Raw genomic sequence first — 20,781 nt, forward strand, 5'->3', positions numbered from 1 at the left:
GTATCTTTTCGAGTGAAACAGACATAAAGAAAAGCATCCAAGCACAACTGATCACGCTACTGGTTAAAGCAACACTATGAACAATACTTGCACTCATGGGTATTTTCAGCAAAATTTAGGGATTAGTGATAAAAACCCGTTAACCCATAAACCCAAAACAAATGTACTCCCATGGAATGCTCATCCAAAAGTCAAAGGTAGTTCCTAATAGTGAACAGTGTAGTATACATGTCATCCAATCAGAAGGATGGTAAAGAGGCTTTACTCCAGGAGAGTGACAAGCACAAGAAGAGCCAACACAGGCTGACACACAACATGAGAAATAGGCAAGCTACTGACGACATTTATCAAACAATATCCTAGGATAAAAGCTAGATATGAGCATAGTTTTTGTTCTCTGCACTAAATAATACAAACAATCACGTACATGCCGTTCACTCGTGTCTCTCTTTATTGAAGAGTGCTGTTACCATCAAATTTCCTGATACTCATTGTACGAAACATAGATGGAAGAAAGGCTGAGTCAGTCATACCGAGCTGACTGGTGTTCTGCCAGTTTATATTTCTATAAACCCTACCTTAGGAAGGCAAGAATAACACTATAACGCTATAAACTCTAAAGTAGAAAATCATTTGTGGGAGGGAGGCAGCAACTCAAGTCAGTCACACGTAATAAAAGAGGCACATATTTCCCCTATTGGAATTTATATCATAAGACAAACATATATGTTCAAAATCTGACTCAATGCCGATGAATATAAAAGCTATTTGAAAACTGTAGACTGTATGAAGTGCTTTTTTAGTGTCATCACTGCCAGACGTTCATGGGCATGTGGCATTATTAAGAAATCGTTTTGGTGTAATGGTGGAGGAAGAAGGTGTTAGACAGATGCTGATAACATAACATATAACCAATCGAAATTGATCAGCGTGTGGGGGCCATCGGTATATGTATTACACTGAAAGCTGGACTACCTGATCAGGATTTTTGTTTTTTGTCCTCATCTTGCCAACTCTCTTGCTAGGGTTGATCTTACCCCACAAATGTCCGGGAGGGGACGGAGTACATCTCTGCAGAAGAATACTGCTGGTTCCACTTCCAACTCCTTTACGAAAAGGGGACCACAACACAGGAGAGGCCAGGACCCACATCATGTTTGGCTTAATCATTGGACCCACTGATGTTTTCTCTCCAATTTACCAACATTGTCCAGATCTTATCCTGACTCCTTGGGTCACAGGCCATATCAGTCTGGCTCGTATAGATGAGAATTTTGAGGCACTCAGAAAAAAATGGGGGACTTTCAGACTTCCAAAGCCTACATATCTCGCGCCTCGCCACCAAAACCACATAGAAAATAAACTTGGGAACAGCAGAATGTATTCGTACATCTTCCTCTATGTTGAGCTCAAAGAAAACAAGACGAGGGCTTACCTTAATCTGTTTACCTATTACTTCCCCAAGAAAATCACACACAGGACGGTAGAGTGGTAGAGTGAGGGCAGTAGCATGAGGGCGGTAGAGATGTAGAGTGAGGGCAGTAGAGTGAGGGCGAGATGGTGGGAGAGTGAGGGCGGTAGAGTGAGGGCGGTAGCGGGTAGAGTGGTGAGGGTGTGTGTGTGAGGGTGTGTGAGGGTGAGGGAGTGTGTGAGGGTGAGGATGTGTGTGAGGGTGAGGGGGTGTGTGAGGGTGAGGGGGTATGTGAGGGTGAGGGTGTGTGTGAGGGTGAGTGGGTGTGGTGGTGTGAGGGGGTGGGGGTGTGAGGGTGAGGGTGTGGGTGAACGGGCACTATCAGCGGAGCAGAAGGCAAGAAAAACTAGTGCAATCAGGGGAGCAGAAGGCAAGAGAACAGGCACAATCAGGGGAGCAGAAGGCAAGAAAAACGAGTGCAATCAGTGGAGCAGAAGGCAAGAGAACGGTCACAATCAGGGGAGCAGAAGGCAAGAAAAACGAGTGCAATCAGGGGAGCAGAAGGCAAGAGAACGGGCACAATCAGGGGAGCAGAAGGCAAGAAAAACGAGTGCAATCAGGGGAGCAGAAGGCAAGAGAACGAGTACAATCAGAGGAGCAGAAGGCAAGAGAACGGGCACAATCAGGGGAGCAGAAGGCAAGCAAACGAGCGCAATCAAGGGAGCAGAAGGCAAGAGAACGGGCACAATCAGGGGAGCAGAAGGCAAGAAAAACTAGTGCAATCAGGGGAGCAGAAGGCAAGAAGAAGGAGTGCAATCAGGGGAGCAGAGGCAAGAAGAACGAGTGCAATCAGGGGAGCAAAAGGCATGAGAACGGGCACAATCAGGGGAGCAGAAGGCAAGAGAACGAGTACAATCTGGGGAGCAGAGGCAAAAAGAACAAATGCAATCAGGGGAGCAGAAGGCAAAAGAACGAGTACAATTAGGGGAGCAGAAGGCAAGAGAACGGGCACAATCAGGAGAGCAGAAGGCAAGAAAAATGAGTGGCATTGCTGTGGGGGGGCGGGGCGGGAGCGCATTGCTTTGAAGTCTGATGGCGGGGGAGCAGCTTGGGAGGCAACATTCCATTGCGGTGCGAGGCTGATAGGTTTGACGTGCACACGCGTCTCACACGACTGGTCCACATGAACTGGACGTAATCCGCGCTTGGTCAAGAGTTTGTTTCGCCTACTATATACTCTCGCTATTAATCCCTGCGGGATATAATAGCGAGACCTAACAATGTACATATGCAAGAATATAAAAACTGTATATAGCGTTTTCCTACTATGCTTTCCCGTATGTGTCTGTCTGTGTGTGTCTGTTGGTTTCTGTGTTTCTGTCTCCCATTCCCTGTAGGGAAAGTACGTAGCTCCTCGTGTAAAAGAGTCGGTCAAGAAGGAGCTGTCTGCATTGAATAATTTCTTGGTATGCACTTTTTATTAGTATTACAGGAAATCACAATGATTGATTGTCACTATTCTTCAGTCCCTTAGGTGTGCCTTGGCCGCCACCGTCCCTCGGACAGAAGGAAAAGACTCAGGTAAGTGTTTTTGCTTTATGGATTAGTTAAGGGTCTGTGACAAAGAGGAAAAAATGTTGCTTTCATTCTTAAATCTTTTATATTTTCCTGTATTGGTGGTGCCCAGGTGCGCAGCGCCCCTACCCACTCCCTCCCCCGCACTCCTCCATGCCCAAGGCTCACACGGGCATTCTCCATTAAACTGAATTGTTTATGGGTTTTTTTCGTAAGGTCACAAGCCGCAGCGTGCAGAATGATGTAAATGTGAAAGCTTCTATTGGGCTTCTTGGCAACTTTTCTTCCCAATGCACCGCAATCCCGGGGCTGCCCCAAACCCCAGGCCAACCCCCTGGACCCAATAACCCACCGTATTCACTCATTGAAGGGCCCTTTGCCAAATGGACTATCCACAAATGAAGACCATTTAACGTGCTAATAAGGCTTTGTTGTTATTCATATAAGAGCCCCTGCAGCGCCACTCTGCCTGTTGCTGGAAGGCCCGCGGGGGTGATCTAAACAGCATACTAAAACCGGGACATTTGGATGTTTTACCCGGACGCTGTTGTAAAACCCGGACATTTCTCTACTTTGGAGAAAAGTGTCGGGACACTGGGACACTCCGCCAAAAACGGTGGTCACCCTACTTCAGTACTCCCTCCCCCCGCCTCGTCGTGTGTGACAGCCCGGGACCGCTCACAGCCGCACCCGAGCACTTCACAGGTCTTTAAGACCTTGTGCATGTTAATAGGGCTTTGTTGTTGCTTCGCCCCTTCTAAGAGCCCCTGCAGCTCGACTCTGCCGATGCGACACACCTACATATGGGTCGCGCAACATAGTTTGGAAAGCTGTGGTGTAGAGGTTGGAGCAACCAAAAGAAAAAGAGTATCCGATGATTTCTGCTCTTGTCTTTGTTTCCGTCTTACTTATTTCCTTTTCCCTGGGTCCCTTTCACCCCTCAGCCTCCCCTCCCGTCCCTCTCTTACTCAGCCCCTTTCCAAAAACCCCGTAGACGCCCACGCACCTGGAAGAGCCACATCCCTCTGGGGCCATGGTGTGGTGACTCCGCGTCCTTCAGTGAGGTCTGGTCATCTGCTTCAGCTTTCCCTCCTCCGCCAGGTTCGGGTGTTCTGCTCGCCGACAAGCTGTGACCTCCCCTGGGCTCCGGTTCTCTCTCTCATAAGGCTGTTAGTCCTTCTCTGTCTTTCCAGTCTTCCCCCGCTGGTTTCTCCGCCTCGCCTTCCCATGCCGCGTGTAGCTGGACCAACTACTGACCAACCTGACGCGCTCTCCACCGGCCTTCTTCAAGCGTTTATTCTCTGATGTCTGTCCTCAGCTCCGGCTTAAAGGGGCCGCCTGCCGATTCCCCTCTCTCCACTTCTTGATGACAGCAAAGCGGACAACTGGTAAAAGGGGACTGTGAATATAGGAGGGGAGAAATATATGAAGGGATGGCTGGCACTCCTTATCCTCTATCCCATTGTCTACCACAGGGGCTACCTGACACACCCCAACCCCAGACGCACCCAAAAATAGCTTATCCTAAAAACCCACCTCCCAAAAACAAGATACCAAACAAAAGGAAAATCTTAGGAGCTTCAGGTGTTGTCCCTAGTGTCTGATTACTGGTGTTTGTTTAGGTTTACAGGAGTCCAGATGTTACATAGCAAACCTTGTCTATGCATGCCGTGTATTTTTCATTCATTATTGTCGTATTTATGTAATCCACTCATCGCGTGCCAGAAGGTAGATGTATTTGGCTACAGTTGTTTATATAGCTCCAGACTAGATCTAGTCTGTGTCTCCTGCTCCACAGCTTGTACCCGTAAAAGTGCATCAATGCCTCCTTCCCTTGGAAGGAAATCCACTTGTATTCCAGTTTAAGCATATTTATTCTCATCGAATCACTTCCAAAATCCACTGTTCCGCAAGTAAATTCAAATTCAGTCTGCCCCAATTCATTTTGGGGGTTCTCCCTTCATCAGGGTAAGCATGTGAGGAATCTATCTTGTATGTTGTATGCACAAAATAGTGACATAAGAATTAACTTGCAATGCAATCTAATCCTACAGATACATAAATTATTAGTTTACAACATGTCCTGGTAGAGCCTAACCGCATGTCTGCGTTTGTGTTATACCAGGGTCTCCACCTTTTCGATAGTGAGAGCAACTTCTGATCGAGGAGAATCATCCTGATCTACTGCCTTTATCACGTGGCTTAGCTAAGGGTAGATAAATGCCAAGCAACTTAATTGCTGCCCTAGAGCGCCCGGTCTTGCTGCAGTGAGCACATAGCATTCGTAGCACTGGGTTAGGAAAGGTTTACCTGTAGGGACCCTAAGCCTTTGTAGCACTGTTAGGTTTACCTGAGGGACCCCAAGCATTTATAGTACTGGTAGGAACGGTGTATCTGTGGGGTCCCCAGGGACGCGTTATGTTCATTTTATTCTTATTAACGAATCACATCTGAGAGGTGAGTGTTTCACTGAGGGTTGTGGCCTCTTTCTCCTGCAATACATGGGATGGCATTGTTCTCTCTGAGTGAGTGTGAAGACAGAAGACTTCTATTATCTGGTGAGTTGCCCTCCTGTTCATTGGCTCCTGTCCACATCCTGGCCCTGGTTTAACAATTCAAGATTAATGTTCAGTAGTGGCAGTCGCAGTATAAGGACTGTGAGCAAGACCTGCTGTAGAGTTTTCGCTGTCCTAGGAAATATACCTGCGATGATTGCAGTGTCCAATTTATAAAAAATTGCACACAGAGTACCCCTTAGAGGGGTCCCCTAAAATCTACCAATCCTTATTGTGGTCACCGACTGGCCTGAGCCAGCGTGCTACCACCAGAGTGTGTTCTGTCCTCATGGAGAGAGTGCCTGTGTACTTCGAGGTCGATAACGATGCCTTTCCTGGGTGGAGGTGCTCACACCTCCCCCTGGTCAGGAAGAGCCATCTGTGACAAGGATTTTCAAAGGCCTTGCCGCCTTTGTAATGCGGCCCCAGCCTCTCCTCTTAGAGGGAGCAAGCGATCTTCCTGTCCTCACCCCCTTTTAGGCGCAAGGACAGGTGGAAACCTTAGATACAACAGGAGGTGTGCCCCCCGCCCCCTCTGTTAACTCCATCCCTCAGGTGCTGGAGGCGAGGTGAAGTACACTTTGTAGTGCCCACCATCTTGAAGATGATGAGACTTATCCAATCAGGGCTAGGACTGTGTCCCCTTCCCACGGGAGGTGGGCATGATAGAGGGTGTAGACACCCCATGAGAGGGGCCCGTTAGCCTCTACCTGTCACTCCCTTGTAACACCCTTAAATCAAGATTTTAGGTGGCATCCCCAGACCCTGAATTTCAGTTCTTGGCGACCTAAGGGCACGGCAGCCTTCTCTGCTGGTGAGGATCTGTAGAGAACTATTTTCTTGGTCCCAATCCTACTGGCCTGTCTGCATCCCTGGATGATCCAGAACCAAAAGTCAAGTCGTCTTGCAGCCCAGCGACCTCCAGAACCTTGGGAGGACTACCTGCCTTCGATAAAGGGCAATTTAGTTTTATGTAGTGGGATTTGACCAGGGAGTGTCAGGACAAGCCAAGCTATGTTACTCACTCCATATTTGCAGACATTGTGTTTATGGTCTAATCACTCTCACTAATGTGCACCGTATTTTCGGTGTTAACACCATCGATTGAGCACTTGTTCAATAAAAAGAGATTTACAAAGTACCTGTGTCTTGGCAAGATAAGCAGTGTGCTGGTCATTTATTCAATCGAGTCTGTTGTTGAGCTCTGAGTTCAAGCTGCCCTTTAATGTAAACAGGGTCATTGATTTGGCAGTGTCAGTATCTGTAGTTAAATTAGACAAAAATGAGTTCTGACACCCTGAAGGGCCTCAACCCAATCGCCATTGCCAAGCGTGCCTAGATCCCTCTCCCACACAGCTCTCCGCATCCCCAAGGCATCCAGAGAATTGTAGATCAACTTCCTATAGATGGTTGAGATTGCTTTTTCGGTCAGGAGATCAATTAGTAGCTGGTCCTCCAGTAGGGCTGCATCAGGCAACTGCCCCCCTTCCCAGGTGTGACTTTGCAGAGCGTGGCCACCTGCAAATGGCAGAACTGTTTTTAGTCACCTAATTTATACTTTTGTTGTAGCATCGTGAAGGACACAAGCGCCTGTCCCCCCACACATCGCCCGGCTCTAAGCTAATCAATCCCCATTTTGCAATACTCCAGCTGCACTTAAGAGATCACCATCATACAGTGGAGTAATTTCAGCCAGCTTACCTTCCCAGCCTAAATACCTGGTAGCCTCTTTCCACACCTTTACCAATGTTTGGGTATGAGTAGGCAGGGTCTTCGATACAGCACCGGGGTGGGGTAACCTCTCAGGTCCATGGTCAAACTATCTACCCGGTAAGCAGGATCCTCACAGTCCGCAAAAACCTAGTTGTTGACTGCCACCAGCTGCGTGACCCAGTAATACTTGTGAATGCTCTGGACCGCCAGTCCACCTTAATAAACTCCCTTCTGCAACTTACTCAGTGTGACGTGCCACCATCCCACAACAGGAGCCGAAGTTCTCAGACTACCTTTTGAAAAAAAATGTCTGGTGGGATCTTAAAGGATCTTTATTGCACGATGTACAGGAGACCCTGGAGGGTCATCACTTTAAATAGGGCCACCCGGCCCAGCAAGGAGAGCGGGAGCGCCCGCAAGTGTGGGGCATCCCAGCGAAGACTGTCTAATTTCGGGAGTATGTTCCTGCCTGTGCTCTCTTGTAATGAACACAACCAAATATTTAAAGCTATGTAGTGCCACCCTAACTGTGCACCTAGAGTGCAGCCGCAGGGTCCCTGCCACCAACAGGAATATTAAGGACTTCGTCCAGTTAATATTATATCCTGAATAATCTCCAAGTATGTGAAAAATGTGTAGGATTCGTTCACTCGAGAAGGCTGGCTACCTGTCATATAACAAAACGTCTGAGTAGACGGAGATTCTCACATCCCACTCCTGATCAACTGGAATACCCCATGTGAGAGGTCCTGGTGAACCCAAACATGTGTGAAGAGCATAGGAGACAAGGAACATCCCTGTCGGATGGCAAAGACTCGGTAGACTGTATTATTGAGGCGCATGCTCGCTAGAGGGGCCACATACAAGAGCTTAACAGCAGCGCCACTGGTTCAGCAAAGGAATCCCCTATTGCATATGGTACTCCATTAAGGTGTCGGAGATTTAAGCGCGTTCCCTGGTGTGGCATAAAGCCTGATTGATCAGGATGAACCACTGTTGCAATTACTGTCCGCAGGCAGATCGCCAGGGCGTTCGCAAGGCCTTTGTCTCAATATTAAGCGGGGAGATAGGCCTATAAGACCCACACTCAGTTGCTGGTTCGTCCTTTTTAGGGCTCTGGCCTACCGTCCCACTGCGTCAGCAGTGGGCGTGGCCTAAGAGTCCTTTTCTCAGGGCTTCCGAAAACGTACCTAACAACTTCCAGGCTGCTTGTGGTTTTTCGTGCTTTTTTTTGCTACGTGCATTGTTATTGGCCTTCGTGTGCATGTGCTTTAGAAACAGAACACGCAATAGGCCATAGACGGTCGAGTAGCTCCGCCTATGGCCTATTGGTGTCTGTTAAGCGCACCAGAAGGCCATATATCTTCAATTATCTCAGCCGTCACGGCGGAGATAATTCAAGACATATGGTGGCAGTGGCGCGCGCGCGTGCACCACTCGCCGGCGGTTTACGATTATGTTTCTTTCTTTTTTTTTTTGCGGCTTCTGTTTTTTGTTGCGAGTTTCTCTCGTATCGGGCATACTAATATCTGTTATAAGATAGAGTAGGCAGGGGTGCTGAGAGATAGACTCGTATATTATATTTAAATTATATTTAAAACTTTTAATTGAGAGACTGGATACATTTCATACCCATGATTTATGTCAGCAAATGGGGCCGCTTAGCTGTCTATGAACTGAATAACAAGAGCACTTGGAGCCGGCGCTTGCTTTCCAGCTGGAGTTGGCAAACTGCAAAAATTCCAAATATGTATTTAGAGCACGGAGCTCTCCCTGTCAGCCTCTTCTCTGTGTCACCGCTGGGCTTGGGCAGGGTCAGTCTGCTCCCAGGGCATGGTTCTTGCGACACAGAGGGGCGCTGGGCTGGGGCAGGGTCAGTCAGCTTCTAGGGCAGAGGTCTTCAAACTTTTGTCGGCCGAGCCCCCCATCTAAACCTTTTAAACGTCGAACCCCCCCCCCCCACCACCACCAGACAAAAAAGTTCTGGAAGCTGGTACTCTGCATCATTTATGACCATTCCCCCCTGCAGAGCCCAGGGTGAGCGGTGGGTTGAGCGCATAGTGATCAGTGTGAGTACATTGTGATTCCTGTGTGTGCAGGGTGAGTGTGAAAGTGAAGGGCGGGTATGAGGAGTGAGTTGTCTGAATGCAGGGTGCATTTCCAGATACAGTTGGAGTAACTCAGCATGTCCTTGAGGCCTGGCATAGGGTTTCAGATATTAGTTAAACTATTGCTTTTATGGCATTATTCAGGGTCCAGGGGTCGAGGGTGGGGGAAATAAATATTGTGCTCATCCTGCAACAAACTTCCAGTCTTGCGATTAGGGTTGCCAGCTCATTATAGTGATGTCCCAGACGGTGCAAAAGTAAGCAGTCCACTAAAGCTTATTTTCAGCACTTATCTGTGCATACTTGGAACAGCAAAAATAAATAGAAAACATTTTTAATTGTGTTCTAAGGTTGCCTGAATGATCTATGACTTATAAATAAAAGGAACAAAGTTTGAAACATCACATTACAAATGAATACATACTATTTTATGTATAACCCTATTTAGTGTCAAGACAAGATCTTTGCAGGGTCTTTAAAAAACACATGGCTGGCATTTTTATTTTGGTAACCCTACTTTATATTCCCTGTTCATGAAATGCATTCTCACATTAAGGCAGTAAAATGTAAAGATAGGCAGAGTGGGGGCACAGGGGGTACTTGAACCAGAAAACAAACAGCCTCTGTAATCAGTTTACAAAGGTATGTAAATATGCACAGCCCCCCCGCCCCCCTCCATCCCCCCGCATATTGTGTCAGCCCGGACTGAGACAGCCTCCAGGGCACACACAGACAGTTTTGGAGCTGCCAGCCACAACCTGGGTACTTCACACGTCTTTAAAAGACCATTTACGCATTAAAGAGAGGCTTTGTTGTTTTGTCACTCCTTCTTAGAGCCCCTGCATTTCCACTCCTCATTTGCTGGAAGAATTAGGCTCCCCACACGAAATTGTTGCACCTCTGGCCTTTAAGACCTATGAACCCAGTCACACTCAGCCGGGCCCCAGGCAGCTGGAGCTGCAGCAGCCTGGCTGAGACACACGGCTCGACTCGTGGATAGAATCAACAAAAAAAGATGACGGTGGGGTGAAGTGCGCGCCCCCCCTGAAGGGATGCTGCGCCCCCCCAGTGGGGCGCGCCCCACAGTTTGAAGACCGCTGTTCTAGGGCACGGTTCTTGCAGACACAGAGGGGCGCTGGGCTGGGGCAGGGTCAGAGAGTGTTGAGTGCAGAGAGTGTTGAGGGCAGAGAGTGTTGAGGGCAGAGAGTGTTGAGGATAGAGAGTGTTGGGGGCAGCGTGTTGAGGGCAGCATGTTGAGGGCAGCGTGTTGAGGGCAGCGTGTTGAGGGCGTGCAGAGTGTGTGTGAGTGCAGAGTGTTGAGTGCAGAGTGTTGAGGGCAGAGTGTTGAGGGCAGAGTGTTGAGGGCGTGCAGAGGGCAGAGTGTTGAGGGCAGCGTGTTGAGGGCAGCGTGTTGAGGGCAGCATGTTGAGGGCAGCGTGTTGAGGGCAGCATGTTGAGGGCGTTGTTGTAACCTAGTTCTGTTTCCCCCCTGCAACCTTTGGCAAGTGGTGCCTACCAGCTCTCCTGCGCGAGAGCATCCATTGTCCCCTGCCCTCCTGATTGGTTCCCCCACATTCTGCACTGTCCTGGTTCCGTCCCCCTGCCCCCAACTGTCATAATGATTCTAACTAACTGACCGACGCACCGCCTTAAGGTGTGGGGCTGATTTAATAAAACTTCTACTTCGTTATCTTACCTTGACTCTGTCTTCAATTCAACAGTGGCGACGAGGACCTCAGCCCCTCACCGCGAACCCACTGCCGACTTTTGAGTGAGTCGAGCGTGAAATGAGCCATCGACTTGTGAGTAAGTCGAATGTGAAATGAACCAAGGACGCTTAGCAGATTGATCCGACCAGTGAAAACCATTTGAAACTCGAGCGTTCTTGTGAAACTGACGAAGTAAGACTCGAGATAAGGATAACTGGACTCTGCGCAAGCAACCTCTTCTTAAGGCACGGTGCTGCAGCCGGTTCAAGGAAGAACTGGTGCTACGCATGACTGATTAGCCGTGTCTTAGGTGATAGTGAAGTGCATTTAGAGCGGCGTAAACTTTGGTTGTGTAACAGTCCGTATGAGAAAAAAAAGTGTGACTCTCCTCAGCGCGAGGCGAAGAGGCCCATCTGCACCATTGAGCGTCAGCTGTCCTTCTGGCCTTTGCTGTACAATTCAAAGTGATGATTAGCTTACCTTGAAGTCATATATTCGAGAACTTGAAAGTGTATGCGGCTGACAGACCCCAGCGGCGCTCGGCGATCGTTGAGTTTTCCTCAACACTTTGGGCGCGAAGGGGAGAACGACGCACTTCTCGCAGCAGCGCCACCTTGCCGTCTAAGGCCGCAACTGCACAAAGCGAGTGGTACTGCACATAAGTGAATAGGAACAGTACCCCTTGGTGGAACTTACTAGCAACTCGTCAAGAAAAAGTGTTTAGAAATAAAATTCTCTGAGGCAAATCCAGTCAGCTGTTTTCGCGCTTCTTCTTCAAGCCAATCTGCGCATGCTCAACTGCGTGTGACGTCACTGGAACGCAGCGCCGGAGGCCATTTTGAGTAATAAGTAAACAAAGGCGCCTCACTCACGCTTCCCGCTAGTCAGTGTTCAAGCCTGCCAACGTTGTGATTGCGAACTGTGCACTAATTAAAAACAAAAGCTACTAATACTACAAGCATAACGTGACAGTACTAGATGTGTATGTGAATAGAAGGTAAACGCGAAAGATAATCCACTCTACCTGGTGACATTTCATGAACTGCTGCAATTCCCTCTTCACACATTGCAAAATTCTATTTCATAATAAGTACATAGACTTCATGAACACAATAATTCCGAGCAATAACGAAATCAAGTGGTACAGCAAATGAATGAATAAGAATAATACCCCCTGGTGGAATTTACTAGCAACACTTCCAGTTAAAGTGAACTTCAAGGAGTGAGGAATATCAACTGAACTAAGTGCATCATCCACAGCAACATAGGGAGAAACAACGGCACGATGAACACATAAACTTTATCGATTGGAAGGAAAAGGAACACGCACAGAATCTAAAGCGGTCAACGTGTTGACAGTGGAATTTACTGTGAAGAGAAATCTGTATCCTTTAATAAGTTAATACCAAGAACTGCTTGTTGTGTGTGAATTCAAAGAGATAAGGGATAAGGGAAGCGACATTGTCCTTTAATAAGTTAGCGCCTAGATCTGCTTGTGTGTGTGAATTCAAAATTTGATAAGAGAAACGACATCATTTATTTCATTGCGCATCCTAAAACAAACAGAGCAGTAGTATATACGTGCGTCCTAGTTTTATCCTGCACAGGATTATAGTTTCTCTGACTTCATTGGAAATCCTTGTTTAGGAATATTGGATATTCTAACTGAAGAAACGGAGATACTGGGACATATAAAGGCGAAATTATTGGAATAAATATAAATGGATGTAAAAGATATGTACATCATAGTAGGAGGAATAAAAATTAAAATCATCGCAGATTCAGGGTCACACTACACGGTTATCAGCGCGAGCATGCGGAGTAAGAAATTTGCAAAAATACATGGGTTCGATTTGAAGGTGGCCAATGTATCCCTGAAATTGTTCACGGGAGAAGACATTATATTGATAGGGTACAAAGTGATGGATTTATGTTACAAAGAGAGGAGCACTAGGAGTGCTATATACATTTCTGATAACCAACTCTCCATGCTCGGGTGGAATGATCAGAGGAAATTGAGAATATCTCTTGATCAAAATTGGAATGAACACCAAAATGATCTGGCGCTTTGCAAAAGCATACAATTGACAAAGTGCGAAATGGAGAATGAAAGAACGCCACCATCTATTAGCCTAGTTGACAAGGAGGAAACTGCTAGGAGGAAGATAAGGAAAAAAGAAGCAGCTGAGGACAAGGTCAATAAGAAGCAAGAGGCTTACTGTGTATTTAAGGATAAGTTGAATTCAAGCAAGTGGTATGAAAGAATAGACAGTGAAGAGAATTTTGGGAAAAATGGTAATTGTGAGAAATTAGGAAAACAAATTGTTACACAATCCACAAATGGACGATCAGACAGAAAGAGTAACCATTTCAATTTCCGGGCAGTGCGGCAAAGAGCTGCATTCGCAGGACTCATGTCAAACACAGGAGATGTGTATGGGGGTTGTATGACTAAGGAAAGGGAAAACGATTTGAGTTTCGAATACTGGAAGACTAGACACAAAGCAAATTATTCTAAATGGTTGAATTGTGGTATGCTGTTGGATAAGAGCAGGGAAGCACAAGATCTCTTTCCATATCCTCCAAATATAGTTGCATCAGGGAGGATGGATGTGCTCGATGAGTACCTAAAGAAACATGAGTCATCCAGTCCAGTAGACCCAACGGAGTTTTTCCACGGAAGTCAGTTGAGGGAACTGGAGGATGGACTGTTCACAGTTGAGGCTAGTACCAATGTAGCAGAATGGCCTGAAGTGAAAAGTGATAGTGGCTTTGATAACGTTCAAAACCAAGGAAATGAAGCAAGAAGTTGGTCAAATACAAATACAGATGATGACATCGAAAAGGTGGCTGGTTGCAGTAAAGGACATAGACGCAATGTAGTGGATACTCAATGCTATTCTTACCACGTGACGACCCCCAGGGTGCTCAAGGGGTGCTTGATGTCGTTACAGGAGAAGATGTGTTCCGGAAATCCAAGGTCTCAGCAACATCCACTAATAAATGTCGTTCATCCAAGTGGGAGGTTGGACCGGTCACTGCTTTGACCCTTGCAGAACGTATGAACCTCTTATTCCACAATGTCACCAGAGATTCCAGTGCTGATGACAACTAGTAGTTATTTAGGCTCTCCTGAATGTGACTCTTGAATAAGGATACTCTCTTTTATGTACATGGAATCCCATTCTGACACAGTGAGTGTTTCTCATGCCCTTGTTGCCAAGAGAACACCAGGGAGAACCACCCACAATTCCAAATGTTATTAAGACTGTGTTTGTGACCAATGTTTACTAGTTCACTTATCACCCAAAGTTCCCTTTGCCACACGTTGGGCCCACCTGTCAAAACCCTCAAGAGAGGAAGATGTGTTGTAACCTAGTTCTGTTTCCCCCCTGCAACCTTTGGCAAGTGGTGCCTACCAGCTCTCCTGCGCGAGAGCATCCATTGTCCCCTGCCCTCCTGATTGGTTCCCCCACATTCCGCACTGTCCTGGTTCCGTCCCCCTGCCCCCAACTGTCATAATGATTCTAACTAACTGACCGACGCACCGCCTTAAGGTGTGGGGCTGATTTAATAAAACTTCTACTTCGTTATCTTACCTTGACTCTGTCTTCAATTCAACAGGCGTGCAGAGGGCAGCATGTTGAGGGCGTGCAGAGGGCAGCATGTTGAGGGCGTGCAGAGGGAAGCGTGTTGAGGGCGTGCAGAGGGCAGAGTGTTGAGAGCAGCGTGTTGAGGGTGTGCAGAGGGCAGATGGTTGAGGGCAGCGTGTTGAGGGCAGCGTGTTGAGGGCAGCGTGTTGAAGGCGTGCAGCATGCTGAAGGCGTGCAGCGTGTTGAGGGCAGCGTGTTAAAGGCGTGCAGAGTGTTGAGGGCAGCGTGTTGAGGGCAGCGTGTTGAGGGCAGCGTGTTGAAGGCATGCAGAGTGTTGAGGGCAGCGTGTTGAAGGCGTGCAGAGTGTTGAGGGCAGCGTGTTGAGGGCAGCGTGTTGAGGGCGTGCAGAGTATGTGTGAGTGCAGAGTGTGTGTGAGTGCAGAATGTTGAGGGCGTGCAGAATGTTGAGGGCGTGCAGAGGGCATAGTGTTGAGGGCATTGTTGAGGACGTGCAGAGGGCAGAGTGTTGAGGGCGTGCAGAGGGCAGCGTGTTGAGGGCAGCGTGTTGAGGGCAGCGTGTTGAGGGCAGCGTGTTGAAGGCGTGCAGAGTGTTGAGGGCAGCATGTTGAGGGCAGTGTGTGAGTGAGTGCGGCAGAGTTTGAGTGAGTGCGGCAGAGTTTGAGTGAGTGCGGCAGAGTGTGAGTGAGTGCGGCAGAGTGTGAGTGAGTGTGGCAGAGTGTCAGTGAGTGCTGCAGAGTGTCAGTGAGTGCAGAGTGAGTGCAGAGTGAGAGTGAGTGCAGAGTGAGTGCAGAGTGAGAGTGCAGAGTTAGATTGCAGAGTGAGAGTGAGTGCAGAGTGAGAGTGAGTGCAGAGTGAGAGTAGAGTGAGTGCAGAATGAGTGCAGATTGAGAGTGCAGAGTGAGAGTGCAGAGTGAGAGTGCAGAGTGAGAGTGAGTGCAGAGTGAGTGCAGAGTGTGAGTGAGTGCAGAGTGTGAGTGAGTGCAGAATAACTGCAGAGTGAGTGCAGAATGAGAGTGAGTGCAGAATGACTGCAGAGTAAGAGTGAGTGCGCAGGAAAAGACCACACACATAAGACCACACACATAAGACCACTCACATAAGACCACTCACATAAGACCACACACATAGGACCACACACATAGGACCACACACATAGGACCACACACATAAAACCACACACATAAGACCACACACATAAGACCACACACATAAGACCACACACATAAGACCACCACACACACCACCACACACTCACCACCACACACTCACCACCACACACGCAACCACACACACACACCACCAGCCGTCACTGCACACTTTCACCGGGCACAAACACCATCAGCTGTCAGTGCAGGCTTCCATCAGGCACACAACACCAGACATCAGTGCAAGCTTCCACCAAGCACACACACCTCCAGCCGGCAGCGCATGCTTCCACCAAGCACACACACCACCAGGCATCAGTGCACACATCAATTGTTAACGCATCCACAATTAACTATTGTAGCAATCGCAATATGGCGCACTTTACTTTTAAACATATTCATCTAAAGCGCAGCATGCCACCATTGCTACAATTCCAATCCAACCCACATAATTCCACTACACACCACATGCATACACTCCATAACACATGGCTAAAAGACTTTGCCATTTACAATGCCATTAGCTCTAACTCAAATAAATCCGAGACCTATTGCATTTTTAATGGTTGTTGGGATGACCACCACCTCAGACGTTCTTTGGTGCTCCGGGAGACACCCTTATTTTCAGGCAATCTGAAACCTACTCTGGAGGTACTCCCTGATATTATCCATCATGCTTTTATATAATTCTAACGGGAGCTCATCAGGCCCCGTCGCTTGCCCTACTTGCAAGGTTCCTATTGTCTTATTGATTTAGTCTACTGTCAGGTCTTGGTCTAGTGCGTCTCGGTCCTCATTTGTAAACATTGGCAGGGTCAGGTCTTTCAGGAAGTCTCTCCCAGTATTTCCATCCCCTTGTTGTCAGTGTCCTCAAGGATCCAGTTCCTTCCTTTGTCTTGTCTCTCTAACCATGTAAGCAACTCATTGGCTTTATCACCGACATCATAGAGACAATGCTGGGTAGCCAGTGCATGAGTGCACGCTATTTTCCATTAGTGCTCTTAATGTGTGCTGCTTCAGTTGATGGTGTAATGGGAGAGAAACTGATTCCCCACTTGCCAAGCAAGCCTCCAGGAAAGCACATTCCCTGTCCTGAGCCTCGCACTTCAATTTACGTTCCTTCGACATTCTCCCAATCGAGGCTTGTGTCTGGCCGCGAATCACTGCCTTAATTTCACCCTATAGCATGCAAGCTGATTCAACAGGCCGCCCATTCTCCTTAAAATAGAATTCTGCTCTATCTCGCATACGAGCTTTGAATGTCTTGTCTTTTAAATATCACGGATCAACCCCTGGGGGTAGGATGAAGTCCACAACCGGACCATCGAGTTGCACCTCCACCAGCAAATGGTCTGAGATTCCCCCTGCTATGTGCGTAACATCTCTAAAATCAACTTTATGGACAGTCTGGGTGAAAGGATGGTGCAGGCATGCTAGACTACCATGTGCTGTAGACAGGTGCGTCCGGTTCTGATCCCCTCTTCCCCTCTAGGGGCATTTAGGAGTATCATGAATATAGTATAGGTGCAGGTCTGTCACTCCAGTCACCCCAATGCGTGTATGCTCTGTCGTAAGCGTTTTATCCTTCCACAGGATGAGTCAGTCTTGTCTGGGTCTCTTGCCTGTTTCCCGGCACTTGAATAGCACGCCAGAACACTCGAGAGAGCAGTGACCCACCAGCAGGCTTTTGTGGTGCGCTTTTGTCCTGGATGTAGGGCTGCATACATTAGGGCACCCACTCTGTCTTTTCTTTGCCTTTGCCTGAAGATCAGCAGTCCCAAGGTAGCAGTCACACCTGGCCTGTCGGTAAGTGCAGGCCCTCTGGAGGCCCGACCATCAGCAATTGAGCCCACACTGTGGTCGGCTGGACCACAGGCATAAGCTCAGACATGGTGTTCGAACCTGGAGTAGTTGTAGTCCCTCATGGGCCTCTGACACAGAGTAGTCAGAAATTCAGCAGCTAAAAGCCCAACACAGGCTCTCCAGGAAGTCAGTAGATTCAGACCCTGTTGTGTTAGGAATTTGGCAAATGCAACCTTGAACCGGGTGTTGGCAGCACACAATCGTCCTACTGGGCCTCAACAATCACGTTGTCGTAGAGTTTTATTTTCTGCCTTTAACTGCTGGGAGAGTCTTGGCGGGGGAGGAGGGGGTCCCCCAGACTAGCTAGTCCTGCTGGATGGCTTTCCTGCCCGCCCTACAAATACTGAGGATGTGTCGGACCTTGCTTCTTCCAGGACAGCCTTGTCCTCCTGCTGGATAGTGAAACTCCCTTCCTTTTCTTACCAGACAAGCAGACTTCTAGGCAGACTTCTAGGCTCTTCAGGACAGGTACACAGCTTCTCCATTAAGTAATTCAGCCTGCAGGTGATGTCCCCTCAACTTAGATAGACTGTCAGGCTGACACCATCACTGGTGTCACAGCAGGCACCTGAGTACTTTGTAGAGCACATTATTCCTTGGTACCAGAGGACTTTGAACTCTGGTATAAATGAGGGATAGATGGTCCCACTTGTATACACAACTGGCAGGCAGGATATGGTGTTTACTCTGTCGCACTCTCACATTGCATTTATGCTACGCACACCAACACCCTAAACATGCAATTGATGTTATCGCAAAGTCTGGGCACAGGTTTAGAAATGGAGCATTACATGGGTGTGTCAGTAGAAAGCCACTCCACTGACCATGATGCAAAGATCTCATCAGGCTATTGCTATTGATCCTTACAACAGGGTGCATTGCCATCACCGCTCTAGCTGTTAAACCCATTACAGTCCTCTGCCTTAAATGAGGACACACTTGGTGTGACCCTCCAGGTCACAGGCCCGGTACAAGGCCTCTCATAGTCCCTTGTTAGAAGTTGCACAGTACTGCAGTGGCAGAAAAATCTCATGTAATTGTTTTGTGGTAGATTTATCCCAGTAACGTGCAGTTACAAGTTTGACGCCATGGACTGGGGAGTTGCCACGAGGAACAGATTTTTCTGCCTGTCAAACCACATGCCATTCACTATTTCATAGTGTTTTTCTGCTTTTATTTACCCCTTGTTTTAAGCAGGTGGTAGATATATGCATATCGTTGGTTGGGGGGAGATGGGTGAAGCAGGGGAGAGAAGAGGAAAGCATTTTCTAACAGAGGGAAGAATTGTGTGTTTCCCCCAGTTAGTAAAAAAACAGCATGAGTCTTGGCTGCTTCTGCTGCACCCAGAGTCTTGTGCGTCTTTTCAGTCTGATTCTGCCTGGAAAAAAATGGTGTCCTGTTTTTCTGCACCCGGTAAATCCAGGTGCAGAAAAGCCTAACAACTGATAATCAGGTGGAATAAAATGAACACATGAAAGTATTCCTTAATTTCATTGCCCTTGATTTATACTCTGGACCACAGTTGAGGGATAGGTCTAGGCATAGTCCTCGCAACACACAATAGATTTGTGTGCGGCAGAGACCAGAACTCAAAAGTCAGGATACCAGATACAAGTAGGTGGTAACTCAGGGCAGAAGAAAACGCCTGTTGTCCATGGAGGGGTCATTCCCTTCCCAGAAATCTACATTAAAAATTAATTAATAGTATTCTATTTTAAATATCTTTTTGGTGCCAGTCCATATGACTTTAATGTCTGCTTCTGGGATTCTATGTTATAAGTCCGTAGGGTACATGTATCCTTTCTGAGCTTAATAAAATGTTGGAAATTCTACAACTCCTCACTCCTAGATCCAAGTACTCTCAGGCTACCGTTCTACACTCTGCTCTGTCTGAAGAATAGCTGAACAACTCTGCATTTATATGGCTTGTAAATTATTTTTGGGGATATTTACATGTATTAACTATTTAATTTTAATACTATAGGTGATTGAAATTACGGAAGAAGAAAGCAAGATTTAGCACCAGCCAACTGAATGTTAGTGCCATAAGAAGGATTATTTTGAAAAACTGAAGGACATCCAGCATTCTAAGTTTAAACATTTTCCAAAATCTAGGTGTGGCGAGGAAGTGGGATCTGAGTAAAGTACTATACATGTAAGTGAAGTCTCTAATTTTGCATTTCATTAACCCAGAGCAAAGTCATATCTGTCCACACAGCATCATAAATAATGCCAGAAAGACCAATCACAACATCCTCATCTGAAATATTATCAGAAAGACAAATTGCCTCAGCATGACAGAATAACGTTCATCTAAAGCATGCATGATTTAAAGCATCATGTAATTCCAGTGAGGAAGGACACACTGCATAAAAGAAAGATATAACAAAAAGTTTCTTCTGCAAGCCATCAAAGAAAAGACACTGAAAGAAGACTCCGAAGCTGACACGCTAACCACCAAAAGATTGGAAAATCACTTTTGTTCAACAACCATTTTTAACCAGTTACGCAAGTTTGAGACTATCTGCCTCGGGATGCAACACCGCAACCCACTCTGCTCACTCTTGCGAAAACCTTAAAAATGTACCACTTTATTGTGTTCACGACCATCTCAGATTGTTTTCTTTTTATTGTGTGCTGTTCTGTAATTCTATGTAAATCGCCTCAACATTATCTGTTGTGCAGGAGTGATATGTAAAACGGTTAAATATAAAAATGGATTAAATGAGCACCATTGCACTATAGCTAATGTAAATAAATCCTCGTCTTCAGAACTACAATCCTTAACCTTACACCAAATATAGAAAGAGTAAAAGAAACTGCTGTTCTGCGACTGGTGAGAAACAATATTACTGTGCATGTTCTAATGTTCTCAGTTACTGCCATTACGCCAGTGCAAAAAGGTACTTAACAGTTTAATCATTAAATATCAGACTAACACCTTATCACTGCATTGCTAAGAACCTATACAAATAGATTTGAGAAAAACTTCAGTCACAAAATAAGTTGCTGCTGGAGAGGCTATAACCAAAAGACTGTTATCTGCTAGAAACATTTCAACAGGTTTTAAAGGGCTGCATTCAGACAT

At 47.0% G+C, this 20,781-nt stretch overlaps 1 long non-coding RNA gene across 1 annotated transcript in view; it reads left to right on the forward strand.

The window, feature by feature from the left end:
• The window catches only part of LOC144806358 (uncharacterized), a 33,894-nt gene extending 13,462 nt beyond the window's left edge, over positions 1-20,432 (forward strand). Inside the window, exons 3-4 of the long non-coding RNA XR_013605777.1 lie at positions 2,938-2,992; positions 19,678-20,432. This is a non-coding gene — a long non-coding RNA (uncharacterized LOC144806358). The remainder of the gene's footprint in view (positions 1-2,937; positions 2,993-19,677) is intronic.
• Positions 20,433-20,781: the final 349 nt, after the last annotated feature.

Source organism: Lissotriton helveticus (assembly GCF_964261635.1).
Source record: "Lissotriton helveticus chromosome 1_1 unlocalized genomic scaffold, aLisHel1.1 SUPER_1_unloc_66, whole genome shotgun sequence".
NCBI classification, from domain to species: Eukaryota; Metazoa; Chordata; class Amphibia; order Caudata; family Salamandridae; genus Lissotriton; species Lissotriton helveticus.